The 13,020-nt window shown below is 37.6% G+C and overlaps 1 protein-coding gene and 1 long non-coding RNA gene across 2 annotated transcripts in view; both read right to left on the reverse strand.

Moving 5' to 3' along the window:
• Window positions 1–13,020, reverse strand: part of Invadolysin (leishmanolysin-like peptidase, invadolysin) — a 246,089-nt gene that overhangs the window by 176,829 nt on the left and 56,240 nt on the right. The gene's annotated exons all lie outside the window — the stretch shown is intronic.
• Window positions 1,126–13,020, reverse strand: part of LOC136999593 (uncharacterized) — a 61,978-nt gene continuing 50,083 nt past the window's right edge. The window contains exon 2 of the long non-coding RNA XR_010889913.1: window positions 1,126–8,877. This is a non-coding gene — a long non-coding RNA (uncharacterized lncRNA). The remainder of the gene's footprint in view (window positions 8,878–13,020) is intronic.

Here is a 13,020-nt window from a genome sequence, read left to right on the forward strand (position 1 = left end):
GTGATTCAAAAATGCTATAGCATGCACGTTATAGGTACGGCGATATTATATTTCCGGCAGTAATTTAATTATGATTGAATATTCTAAACCAAGAGAACTATTATAAGTGACGAATGTGTAGCGCAATTTACTATACGAATGTCCTCGTTGCACGCAAGCATGTGCAACAATTTCTACTTTATAATAATGTAGCAGAGATATTAATTAACTCCGTTATGCGTCATAATATCTCATCTGTAATGTCATAAACTTCACAATACAACTTAATACAATATGATGCAACATTGTAATATAAACGCGGAAAATATAATGTGACGTAATATACGATAATTATATATTAAGATGGCATTACTATCTGCTTATATCTGGCGGTTAAACGGGGAGGAAGCGCGCGTCTTGTGACAACAGCTTGTATGAATATTAAATAAAATAGAGGGATTAAAAATTCAGAAGCCATTGGGCGAAGATCCCGGGCGACCTTTCCGCGGTCACCCCGCGCGTCCCGTTATCCAAGCCTCGCCCTCCCGGTATTATTATCTGCTGACGAGCAGTGTCATAGCGCTGGGAATACTTGTGTCTTCGGCACGAACCGATTCAATGTCACGCCCGAGGCGAATTGAAACCAATTATAATTAGCATTGAGCATTGAATGCTGCGGTATTGATCGAACGACGTTAACAGGCTATTGACCGGGTGTGTAAATCTGGATTAGGATTACATGCTGTGTGCTGTGCGCGCATTGGCACGCGCGGCCAGTTGATTCGGGAAAAGAAATGTTTTAAATATAATACGATGAGCCTTTAACAAATAAAGATACATATCGAGATGTTTCAATGTGAAATAAAGATTTCCTTCGTAATAAAGATTACAATCAATGAACGCGAGAGTCACGAACCCTAATAATGCTTATTAAGCCAGTTATAAAAATGCAATTTGTCTTCATTTTCATGTACGAATAAAGTGGAACAAGATATATGACGTTATCGACTTGGATCGAAAGAAGCATTGACATTTTCAAGCCAACTACCGCGTTGAAAATTGAATTGCACCTGTCTTTATCACTTTGCAAGCGCTGCTAAGAAACAAAACAACAAGCTGCTCCATATTCTCGATGATGAAATGCTATTTTGATTTTTTTTTTTTTTTTTTTTTTTTTTTTCCCCTTTGAAACTACCTTTGTCAATGTGTGCATATGTACGCTCAATAATATTTTTTTTAGCTGCTTTAAAGCATTCAAAACCGTGTACATCTAGTTTAATAATATTTCAGCGCTAGGTGGAAAGTTTTGTAAGAAAAGTTACACCTGCTTATCTAACTATTTCGGAATGAATAGATATTATAAATATTATGTAACCCTGCAAAGACGATAATACGTTCCAGTAAGAATATTCACGAAATTCTCTGTTTGCTGATTAATATCATTGACATGAAATAATTTTCAAATCTTTTCGTTCCTTTGATGTAAATATAGCCATGCTAATATAATTTAATCTTACAATCGTCAAAAGTCTCGACAGTCGTGAGACACTCCATAAACGAGCTACACAAAAACCGCACCTACGGATGCACGAATCACAAAGTTATTCGCCACACAAGCTTCCTGTCGATATTCAGACTCCACTTCGCGATGGAAGGTAAAACGAGCGAGAATTGCTGCGAATTTCAAACCAGCGGGAAAAGAGTTGCCGCGTTGCATTGTGCACAAAGTGTTCAACGCAAACGACAACCTCGAATAACGGAGGAGCGAAGTTGAGCCGCGCGGGCAACAATCATCCCCGAGGAAAACAATGAGAAAGCGACAGCTCGATAAGACCGTTCGTATTGGACAAGCGAGCTGGTGCGCGATATTTTTCGCTCTTTTGGCCGGAGGGGAAAAAAAAAGGGGAAAAAAAAACGGGGAAGCGAGAATCATCGCTTCCCAGTTTGGAGATGGTATTAGCCAGACAATATTCTTTGACGGGGAACGCTTTTTCGACAGTGGTATCGCAATTTCGCCATCGCAAAAGATTTTCGTGACCGTGTAACTTCGCCGTGACACGTTATGTCCGCCATGTATCTCGCGACGGCGACAGAAAAATTTCACGAACGCGTGCGCGCCGTAGGGCGATATATATATTTAAGCGGTGCTTGTTATCACAATGATTTAGCCTCATACAATATATCGTTACGACACGAAGAACGTGTGTATTTGATGCTCTGCGAGATATCAACGCGTCATTTACTATGCTGCCGCAGCTTAATGCAAACCTATTTCGGTCTCCAACATATGTAATGTATAAATTATTATAGAACAGGAATAGTAACATAAATCCTCTAATATCGTCAAAAAAGATAAGCTGAAAAGAATTTCCTTTCATAATTTAATCTCTTTAATGCACTGTTATACCGCACATTCATGACATATGACATATGTTTCGACGATACAAATAAACATTTTTTTCTTTTCTTTTTGATCTCACAAAAACGTGCTTTTTCTGCATCGCGACTAGACGCAATCCCATTCGCTATTCCATTTCCCAGACAAACAAATTGCGCGCTGGTTATTCCTAAGCCATCAATTGCTGGCCTTTTTAATGAATTACTCCTTGTCATCGGAATATCCATTTCACGCGAAAGTCAAACGCCACGATAAATCGCCACCGATGATATATAAAATAGCGCCGGCGGCTAGACTAACGCTGCGACGACCGCAAAAATGCGCGCGCGATTCTCGCGCTCTGTATTCCAGGCCAATTAATTATCGAGTCGTCACGCAAGTACACCACGTACGACCCTATCGATTAACACCCGTCCAACCTCGCCTCTCCTGCAGTACGCGAAGGTTTTTGTACCCGCGCCCGTGGAGTGAAGCTGTGCGAGGACTTAATAAAGCCAACTCGACAGCCATCGATCTATCCCGCTCGTTCACGAAGGCACTAAATTTCGTTCATCGAGATCGGCCAAATGGCTTCACGTTTTTACAAAATTCCATCTTCGTTGCGCTTTACCGCGGCTGCATTTCCTGTTTTTAATCGCACGGCTCTCACTCTCTCTCCCTCTCTCTCTCTCGAGTTTGAATTATGATATGAAGGATTTATTATTATCTCCGCAGTCACGCATACACCTTTTCCCATAACGAAAGCTAAACTATTTTCTTTTATTTGCATCAACTCATCGTTTACGCAACCAAAATTTAAATTCAGTCGCTCTCCTCTCACCGGTTCTGACATTTATATTACACCGCGAGCCAATCTCACAGATTTTTTTAAAGCAAAAAATATATTGTATATTATGGAAGTTTTAAATATGACATCGCTATTAAATATCTTCTAAATTGGATATAATTCAAGTTGCTTTTTAACTACGCCACTTGAACATGTAACTTAAACGAAATATTCATCTTAATCGTCTGGTACATTTCTGCATCGTAGAACGCATAAATATCAACTAATGAAATATGCTCCAAGAACACGAGTGGGTTTCTATTGTTCAAGCGTACAATAACGCTTCCTATAAAAAGACTGCGATAAATTGCAGCAAGTCTCTTTGATAAAGCTACCTTGACAGTTTATCCGTCAATGTAAGTACAATAAAATAGGAAAATATTTCATCTAATGTCTATAGAATCATAAAGGCTAAGTAAATAATTATTAATTAGTATTTCTTTCGATGAGTCTGTTTTTATCGCACCATCGTTTTATCATTTTCTACTTATATATGTTTCCTTTCATTTAACACGAGTAGTCTTTCTCCAGCTAGCTGGTTATAAATATAGTGACGACAAAAGAAACATTAGCAACATGAAAATATACACAAATGATTAAATAAAGTTAAAATATAATTCTTCGCAAAATGTACATATTTTTAATACAAGCTATAGATTTTATTCACAAATAAATTTTTTATCCTTTTCGTTAAATTTAAAATCACACTTATCTATGTAAAATAAAATTCCGAAAACAGCAGAGAAAATTTCGAGAAGCTCGTTTCGCTCGATACATTTTCCACCGCTATTGCGGCACGAAAAGATAAAACGATAAGAACCAAATCCACGCTACGAAACAAATATAGGATCTCTCTAGGATGAACGTAAGCTGTGAAATGGATCGATACCATGGCGCTTCGCTCAAGAGCCACGCGATATGTCTGCAAACCGTTCGTCCGAGATTGCGAAAACGTAAGTCCGATGTTGCATTAAGCGAGAACCAATTCGCGGCTCGAATAAGCTCCACCGTAGATTCGCGAAATGGAATCACACAAGCCGGCCGGCGGGGAAACTGCGCCGAACGAAACGATCGCAAATCTCGATATTCGAAACTCCGCGAAATGAAGTATGAAGTGCCCCGCAGCCGGTTCGATTCGACAAGAAGGAGTGGGAAGTTAATCCGCGGGATCATCGCAAACTCACGAATCTATTTGCCGCTTTGGAGAGTCTTCCTCCGAGAAGTACTTCGAAGGAGGTTAAGAGATCGGCCATCGGAAGAAGGCCGCGGAACACTCCGTGCGCCTCCGGGAACATGCCGGCGGTATTTACGGTTTGCTCGGTGTCGCAACATTTTGCGGACCGCGAAAGCGTCCGAAGTTTCTAGAGAGAAGTTTCCTCTGTGTTGCAATTAAGGGGTTTCTCAAACGGCGGTTTCGACTCGCGGCCGATCCGATCCTCTTCTCTCCTCGCGCGATCGGCACAACTACGGTGTGCCTGCGAGCCTCTCTGAAGCGAATTGCATTCGGTTTAGGTAACGCTTTCATCGCGAGCCCGCCGTTCTGCAATCGACGTTGTTTGAGACTTCGATTGAGACTTAACCTGTTTCCCTCACTCGTAGTTACAGGCACGAGTAACGGGTAGCGTTAGACGCAAATACTCATGTCTCCCGGAGTTTGCCTGCGTAAACATTTTGCGTTTCGGGCACGCTTTGCCCGAACCTTTCACGCAATTCACGAGTAAATTGTGTCGTTGCATTAGGCTGTGTCTGTTTGAATTTGTTGATAACGCGCACGTCAAAACGCATTCGAGACAAATAAGTGCTTTGATAGTCGTGTTAACGTGTAGATCGCGATAATAAAGACCAAGATTGAAATGCAGCTACATTATTTATTGCAAATCCTTCGTTAATCACGCTCGCATCTATTGCCCAGCTAATCAACGATGACCTAAATGTGACTGATACCGAGTAATCCTTAATCCCTATTGTATTAAACATGCCGGCAAATTTAGCGGCTTATAAAGACCCAGTTTCCCTCAACCATAATTCCTGTTAGCATCCTGTTACATTATCGGATACAAATATACATAATTAATTTCAAATTACAAGATGTAACGCCAATTTCCAAGATATCATATTTATGGCAGGTGCAATTCATCCATTGATATATTTCTGTGGGTTCTATAAAACTTTGAAAGTGATAGAAATCAAATTCACTTAACATTTTACACGTTCGAAAATAAATCCGCAAAAAATAGAAGCTACATCAAAATTGCTAAAAATTGAATAGCTTATCGTAAAAAAAGTATTTGCGAGGCATAAATGTTGCGCTCCAGAAAACATTTAAGAGAAAAAAAAATATATGATAACCTTGAAAAGTAATTACTTCCATAAGTTATTACTGCACATAAACTTTGTGGGTACGCACAAAGAAATTTCCAATTAAGGTTGCCGTAGCAACGGCAACGACTGCATAAGCCACGCGTGTACGGCGAAGGATCAGAAAAGCGATGGAACCGCGTAAAACACCGCGCGATATAGTGGAGAAGAGCTTGAGATGATGTACAAGTGCTTTGCGGTCGGTGCAGTTTGCGGCATAAAAAAAAAAAGAAGACAGATAGATGGAGAGAGGAAGAAGGAAAGAGGAGGGAGAAGAAAGAAGAGCGCCGGATCGCGCGCGCGTCTAATTTCAATTTCCGCGAGCACGGCACCGCGTCGCGCGTCTCCGGTTTAATTAAATTTGTTTGGAGATCAAGCAAAATGGCCGGTGAGAAAGCGCCGTGGCACAGCTTGCGAAGACGCCGTAGGGCCACAGGTCGTTGCCGTCCTTCGCCTTCGCACGCGTCTCCAAGACACTATACATACATCCGACACCCTTATCCAGTTACACGCTCAATCCGATCGACTTTCGTGAAGACCACGCGCGCCAGAGCTTCCGGCGAAAGAGCTTTTTCTCTCTCGCCGAGATTTCGCTCGATGGAGTGGAAGATTTTCCTCGGGGTCGCAATTTCGCAAGGACGTATTTTCAGGACCGTTCACGCCCACAAAGATGACTCGACGCGTCGTAAACGTTGAAAATTTAAAGAAAGATGCCCTGCGGTCATACAAGGTGACGCTGGAGGGCAGTGATCAATCGCGGAACGAGCACGCCTATCGGAAACTCTACACTTTGAGATTTTGTGTAGAGAAAAATCTGATAAGAGTTATAAATACGCTCGAGTTAAATTGGTTATCTATTTGCGCGAAAATGGATCGCTACCAATTCATGTATTTTAAGAGCAGTTCAATATAAACAATTTAGTATAAACAGACTATCAAATGTTATCCAATTTTGTTTTTGCACCAGTTTTATCCTCGATTGTATTCAATTTCCTCTATTTATCACGAAAATAAATCGGATACACATTTAATATACATATGTATATCTATTTACTATTTTTCTCTATTATTATCACAATAAAATATCTATTTTAGTTAAATATTTAAAAAATTGATATTCAATATTAATAAAAAATATAAAATATATTTTTAAGAAATAAAAATTGTTCAAATAATTCATAAAATCGCGAAACTTGATGAAAATATAATCGACATTGAATGTTTAACTGCAGTTTGGCGCATTTTACACATTCCTTTAATCTCTGATATTACTGCATGTATAAATTTAAATTTTCGTCAAAAAATAAGTTGTTAATAATATATAGGCATTATCAAAGTTATAAATAAAAAAGCATATAAACTTATGAAAACATAATTAAACGATTTTTACGTAAGAAATAGTAAACAATATTCCCAACGCAAAAATAGACCACATTTATATATTAATAAGAGATAAACTTTTAAAACTTTTTAAAATCTTAATATTATTTTATACAACACTTCAAAAATATAGTTTAGAATCTAATTTATCAATATAAGTCTTAATCTGCTTGACGAAGCATTCAGGCATTACATTGAAAACTAAACTATTAATGACTGATTAATATTTAATGGCACAATAATATGTGTGTTAATCTATACAAAGAATAAGTACTGCTTTAATATAAATATTTATATTTTAAAATTATAATGTTTTCCAAAACGTTTCTAATATAAAACAATTAAAATTGCAACTTGATCCCTTTTGCATAAAAAGCACTCTGTTATGTTTAATTCAACGTTGAAAGTATAAATATTTCATGCCTTTGTGTGTGCTTGTGTAGATGAATACGGCATAAACGGAACAGATGAAATTTTGCGTAGTACGGAGCCAACAGATAACTGCAGTTTATCTGCAAATTCTACAAATTTCTGCCAAGTCACATGCTTTCACCAGTTAGGTTGGTTTCGCTACTACGTTCCATTCACGGGAATATAATGCGTGCTTTGAAATCCTCGTGACATGTTATTCTGTCCGTAAGCATCGAATTCGATTTGATATAGCCATTAAATGCTAATTATTCTTGTTTCCCTTTCATGTATCATGGTCAATGTGGCTACACATCACAAGTTTCGCCAAAAGTTCATTATTATTCTATCTATTTATATCCATGCGTTGAATATGCGTTGAATATGCGTTGCACGTTTAAAAAGAGCTCCGAATGAAGCCAATAAATCGATAAACCTCTCCGCTAATTTTTTGCTGAAAATTCCCGCGTATGCTATAAATTTTCAATAAGTACTTAACACAGCTGACTACGATTATTTCATACAAAGAACGCTCACTCTCTCTCATCAAAGTGAGCGCGGATGAACGCAAGCTCTCCTTTTCAGACAACCCTTCTGTTCTACAAACCCACGGAACACCCATTCCACCTCGTTGATGCGTGAGATGCAAATTGCGATAACTTAGTGTGATTGTAACACGTCGCGAATCTATATGTGTATCCATATGTAGATACGCTGACGGAATCAGCGAGGTTGAACGAGATCGATCGACAGGAGCGAGGAGGTTTACGCGTAATACAAAGGATATTGCGCAAGCTTAGTATAGCACTGCTATTCTGAAACGGTATCGACTGAATGCGCACACGTTATTCGAGACACGAGGCATCTCCCGTTTAATTCTGACATGCCGATAGCGTTTCAATTGCTGATTTTTAAAGTGAAAACAAGCTTTTGTCATAATTTCTTGATAAAAAAATATGCAAATATTAATTTTTAAATCTTCAAAAAAACACTAAGTTATTTTAATCGAGATTTTTTTATTAATATCTATTATTTATATTTTGTAATTATTTTCGTTTTACTTTTACTTTGCAGAATTTTAATAAACTGTTAACAGATTACTGCAAAAATAAATTCTTGTTGAGCAAAATAAAATATTACACACAAATATAATTCTGTTGTACTTTTACATATTTAACAAATGCAATAAATCATATCAAATTAATTATTATACGCGTCTTTGTTAGTAGTACGAGTGATGCTTCAAGCGATCGTAATGGCTCTACATCCTCAAACTTCATAGTCATGAAAATTGCAATGCACTCATCTGCCAAGCTAAATGCAATAATTTAACCGCTCAATGTGCGATTAGCGCTCCAAATTGGATCAATATCAAAGCAGACACTGATGGAGGACATTCGGAAATTGGGTATCGAACATTACATGATGTGAGTCAAATTACGTACCGGCATCAATCGGCGCAACGAATATGTTTCCAGAATATCATTAAAGAATAACCATCGTGGAGAATGCTATGAAATTAACGTACCTGTAACAGAAAAAAGTGAATTTGTTAGACACACACACAATCTATACATAATTAAAAATATATTTAAAAAACATTTATTTCTACTAGAAGTTTGCGAATATTTCTTCCAGAGATATTTGTACATCTCGTGACATTTAATCCATTTTGTACCAACAAATATTGCTGATAAATATGCACTGCGTGTTTAAAGTAAAATGCACGATAGAAATAAAAAGTTTCCTGAGTGACAGTAAAATCACCGACACAGTCGTTAAAAAGAAATTTAAAAAATTAAAGAAATTAAAAAAGAAATTAAAAAAGAAATTAAAGTGTCAGAAAAAAAGTAATTAAATAGAAACTTTTATATTTTATTTCTCATGTCATAAATTTCAACTTATTTTTGATTTTATTTTAAATCTTTTTTTTTCTATTAATGTTATTTTCATATATAAAAATATGCTTTTTGTATCATTTGTTTATTATAAATTAAGAACTTTTCGCATTATTTTAGTTCCTCAGTAAGTTATAGTTTTTGGTGGAAAAGTAGAATATTTTCTGCTTTTCGCAATAATTTATTATAATATATTAATGGAATTAAGCCATTTGGCTCTTTAATTTTTATTCATCATACAACATGGAGAAATTAATGCTGCATAATGCTCGACTTTTAGCATTCAGTAGCTAAATAAGCGCATCCGTACGCACAGATATGCGACAAAATTTGACCATAGAAAACGAACTTGCGAGCTCTACATCGACGTTCGAGGACGAGAGTTGGATGAAACATACAGGGATGAGAAGCAGACGGCAGCTCGGGGTGAGCGAGTAACTCGCGTTGCCTTTCATTCAATGGTTGCGCGAGATCGTTACTCTGGCATGAAATTAGAACAGCTGCACCCAATTTTCGCTACTTCGCTCGACTATAGTAAATAATTCCCCGTCATTTTCTGCCATTCGGTATAAGTGCCTTCCCGTGAAATTGGCACCGAGCGAGATCCACCTAAGCTTCCCTCTCGACATCTGTGTAACTTCCGTCTCAAGCGGTTTCTTACGCATGAAATGTGACTTATATATATATTGTATATGTGTGTCTGTGTATATGTACATATGTATATTTCATTATATTATTCTTTATAAAATAGAAAGTTACAACAATTAATTAAAAAATATTTAAAAATAATGTATGTAAATCTTAAATACAATTAGGTATTTTTCGATATTAAAATTTAATATTATATATATGTATAATTATAACTATTAGTAAAAAATAAAGACTATTAGTTAGGTGCCAAGGTTTCAATTAAAATGCAAACAATTGCATTCACACGTCACAGAATAAGTCTCTAAAAAATACCGTTAAGAAAATACTTTATAGACATCGCGTTACTTTATCGCGTACGAGGAAAATCTCGCGGGTTACTAGCTAGAAGATTAGTTCTCGTGCACTTACGCTAGCCGTAAGTTAAAGTGGCTGGTATTTACTTTCGACCCTGGCATTTTCTTAACGCTTTCTACGATAACTCAGCTTCCTTCTGATCCATTAGTTCCTCGAAAACCGGAAAAATAGCGATACGCTTTACTTTAAAAAAAAAAGTGACAATATAAAAATATAAAAACAATTTATAGCGGTCGTTTTATGTGTCCGCAATCAATTTGTCTCGTGCTTACACAAATGTTTCAACGCTACTTATTGTTAGTGATAAATTTGTTATGATTAAAAATAATACATTATTTGTTATTAGGTAAGTAAAGAAATAGGAAAAGCACGCAACAGAGAAATAAATCACATTCGAAATGCAAGGAATTACTTTAAAAGTAGCTATCGATTGACAGAAAAACGGTAGCGTGCATTATCATTGAAATAATCCCGGTACTTGCAGAGAAAGGATTTAATCCATACAGACGAAAGTACAAGGGTCGTGGAAACCAATTTTTACGGCAATTCGCGGAACGTAGCTTAATGCATTTCCAGATATACGACGGATAATGCGCTCCGTTTGAAGAGTCGAGAGCACGGAGATCGAGATGGAATCCCTTTGAAGCTCGTTCTAGAACACGAGCCATGCTTCAAACGCATCGATCGTTAATCCTCGGACTTTTACAGTTACCGGCAAGAAAGAGAGAATCGCGACGTAACCTCCAAGCCGCCGTCGTTTCTGGGGGGATAAATCATTGTGAATAATGCGACGAGCAGTTTCGTCGGTTCGCGTTTCTCACGCAAGCGCTGGTGAAATGCCACCGATACCGCGGGCGCGCCAATCGCGGATCACAGTACGGAATTAAGATTATTCCGCCTCGATAACATGCGTGTGCACGTGAACTTTAGCTCCGATCATGACCAGAGGAACACGATTTGCAGGTGAAACAACGAGGCGGATAAAGCTCAAAGGAAAGGTTTCAGCGCGCGCTTAAAAAAGTCATTTCAAGCATGATTGCTTCCAACTACTTCAAAGTATAAGCTAATTTTCTCGCAGACGGCAAAGAATATGTCGTTGTCAATCAAATATATCCCTTTGAAATTTTATAATTTTAAAAGTTTTACCTCCGTCATCCCACGATTGCACGATAGCTTCGAGCCCGGTTAAAACTGGGAGGGATAATGTAAGGAGTCTTGACGAAGGCGCTTATACCACGGCACGGTGAATTTGGATTTTGAAATTCACCCCGTTGGATATCCATCACGTCTAGCAGCCACTCTGCATAGCAAATAGAGCGTATACACGTAGCCCGATTGGGCGGCTTGAGAGGCTCATCTTAATAGAATCAGGATTATATTCAGACTATCTAAGCAGCAGCTGTGATTGTCTAGCAATGAGCAGTGCCGATGCATCGTCACCCTGTCGTTGGTCCGTTGATTCCTAGATCAATTAACGTAATCATTGCGCATTATATATGCGTTCTGCAGAAATCAGCACTTATCGAACGATACCGATCTTCGTGCTATCGACTTTTTCTCCTCGAATGCGCGATCGCTCGCTATCCCGCCATCCATTTCCGCATCGAACGCCGCCACTCGACCTTTCATTTACCTCACTTCGATATTTTAATATTCGCGACGAGAGATGAAATCCCAGCTACTTCGCCCTTTATTTTTGCCAGAGCCATCACTTTCGTGAAATATTCATGACGATTTCGCGCTTTCTACAGTAAAGAAAGCACGCTCGGGATGGGGAGGGAGAGGAGGCAATAATGAAAAAAGTATTCTGACAAAATCCAGAGGGTGGCAAAATAAAGAAGAGCTAAAAAAATGTAAAATAAAGAAAGTTATATCAACGTATATTCTTGCAAATTAATACTTGTTCTTACGCGTTGCTCTAGATGATTCGTAAAGTTTCAAACAAAGAATGGCTTGACAAGTATAAATCACGGACTTAAAAAAATTGATAAAATTAAATATTCATATATTATATATACATTTAATAGTTTATAAATTTATGACTCTCTCTCTCTCTCTCTCTGGTGAAAGCTATTATATTATATTATTTTTATAACAAAATCCGAGGTATTTGTTATTCATCAACTCAATTTTTCGTAGCAGTCGCAAAATATTTTATCCTCTCGAAATATCCGTCTGCTCTAGAGCGCAGTTCGTACAAAAAAACAAGAGGCAAAATTAAATTTAACAATACGGAATATGTTTAATTTACATGTTACAAATTCAACGAAAATTACAAGTAGCAACATGCTCGAGTAACGCTCGATTAAGCACTTCTGATATTGTTGTAAGCTTCTTATTATCCGAATATAAATTAATATCTGTGCAAATTCTTTTCATCTCATCGATCTCCAATCTTATCATCAATGAATTCGTGTATAGATTTATTTTAATTTTTAGAAGTATTTTTCCACATTTTTATTGTAAAATCTAACTATAAAATTGTATAAGAGCAAAATAAAAATTAAGCTCACTCTCTTCTTGCGATTTAGAAAATTATCCCGAAAGACATTAGCAAAACTCGACTGACTCGGACTGTCATACTGAGTGTTAAAGACTCTGAAAGAGCCACGAACAGATCTCCGCGGACACGCGCTGTTAATTAACGGCAAATTAAGAGAGGACTGGAAAACCTCAGCGGAGGAAGGAACCTGACACCACGTCCCGACGATATATTAATTCCACGGGACGCAAAGATCCCTTCAACCTGGCGTACGTGGTCGAGTACG

This window comes from Linepithema humile, chromosome 4, assembly GCF_040581485.1.
Source record: "Linepithema humile isolate Giens D197 chromosome 4, Lhum_UNIL_v1.0, whole genome shotgun sequence".
Taxonomy (NCBI): Eukaryota; Metazoa; Arthropoda; class Insecta; order Hymenoptera; family Formicidae; genus Linepithema; species Linepithema humile.